Source organism: Sander vitreus, chromosome 11 (genome assembly GCF_031162955.1).
Source record: "Sander vitreus isolate 19-12246 chromosome 11, sanVit1, whole genome shotgun sequence".
Classification (NCBI taxonomy): Eukaryota; Metazoa; Chordata; class Actinopteri; order Perciformes; family Percidae; genus Sander; species Sander vitreus.
The window spans coordinates 2,228,690-2,230,656 of NC_135865.1; positions in this window are offsets into that span (position 1 = coordinate 2,228,690).

Consider the following 1,967-nt stretch of genomic DNA (forward strand, 5'->3'; position numbering starts at 1 on the left):
TTTCAGCACATGAAATATTAAATTCTTTTCTGTGGTTGCAAAAACATTTTGACATTATCTGGGACTATACCCAGTATATACAATGCTGGATCTAAATTAAAGTCAATACTCAAAACATGTTTTATTTCCTTTTGGATATTCTTCCAAAATTCTATAATCATTGGGCAATCCCAAAATATATGTGTAAAGTCCCCCACCAATCCGCAACCCCTCCAACATACAAGTATTACTGTACTTTGAGGTAATAGCTGGAGTGTTAAAAAACCTCATTTTGATCTTCCAATCAAACTCCCTCCATGTTGGGCTGCTAGTCGGTCATGCATACTTTTGTGCATGAATCATGCAAATGAACCACTGACACATTACACAGATGGGTTGCCTCCAAAGAACTGGAAAACAGAGCAGAAAGGGGGCACCTCCACTACATGCTGTTGACTTTTACAGCAGCGCAGAATAGTTCTGAATTAGTGTGCCTATGAAATCTAAAGGTCCGCTGGAACAAGCGCTAACATTAGTTAACGTTAATGAATTATTGTAGCTAACGTTAGGCTCTACAGTATGTGGAAAAACCGTGGCAGTAAGAAACAGACTTACTTGCGGTTTGGGAGTTCCAGGTGAACTCATGAAAGCTGCTCCAGCTAACAGCAGGAAGATCACACAGTTTTTAGCCCCCCTCAACCCCAAGCATTTTTATACTGTATCTTCTCACTTTTTTACTGAACATATTCAGCATAAGTACTGTACATTTAATAATGCCTATATGATGTTTCACACATTATTTGTAGCCTTAGCTATTGGGGGTAGAAGGGTACTTTACAACAACAATTTGAGTTCTATTTCATATAGGCTTCGCCCTCTGAGAGCTGTTGCTATTGGGGTTCATCCCTCACACATGCGCAGTCGTTAAGATTTCTTTCACGCCCTTGTGCCATGCACGGGCCTCTTTCTTACGTCCGCTGTTACTGTATATCATAGCTGCGAGACCAGAGATCTGCTCCCTATTTTTCTTCAGCGACAAGCACTATGAAGACTTCGAAGTACAGCGGTGTCCGTCTTTTTCCGCTGATAGACCGGCTACATCCTGAAGTCAGATCTCCACCCGAGTTCCTGGCCTCTGTCCTACTTTCGAAGGCCACTTTTTTCGGCCGACAGAAGCCCACAACGGCATCTCCCCAAGACCAGGTCCATGCCCGCCTTATCTACCGCGCGCACCAGTGTGCGCAGAACAACATTGCTTTGCTGTCCTCTGCTGTCTCCCCCATGGCCACTAAGCCTGTGGTTCTCCCCCCGGATCTAGCGACATCTGGCTGCACACGGAACATGACAGAACCACAACCGTGACAATGACACAAGTGTTGTCTTTTCCTGGTTTTAAAGGCTACATTACAGTAAAGTGATGTAATTTTTTTTAACTTACTAGACTTACTATCTGTTCTATTATTTGCCTTTACCCACTTAGTCATTGTATCCACATTATTGGTGATTATTTATGTAAACTATTATTGTGAAAATATTTTGAGAAAGCACCAATAGTCAACCTTACAATATCGCCACAATATCGCCATCGATGTATTTGGTCGAAAATATCGTGATTTGATTTTTTTTCCATATTGCATATCCATATATTTTTTTTTTTTTTTTTTATTTTTTTTTACACACACCCTGCCTGGTAAGAGTCGCCCACGTTTGGAAAAAGTTTTCTACAAAAACAATTTGGAGTGTCCAAATCATCAAGAGAACCTACCCATTTATCATGGTTATTATAGCCATATAAATTGGTTTTTGACACCAGATGAGTTTCCCTAAAAGCATATAAACAGACATGGTAAAATGTTTTAATTTTTAATAATTTAATAAGCATACAATAGTGTATGAGATACACATTCATAGTAATCAATAAATACGTACGTTCTGAGCCAAGCGTGTCATACACCAACACGGTCTCACGGCAGTTCGTGTAATTGTCA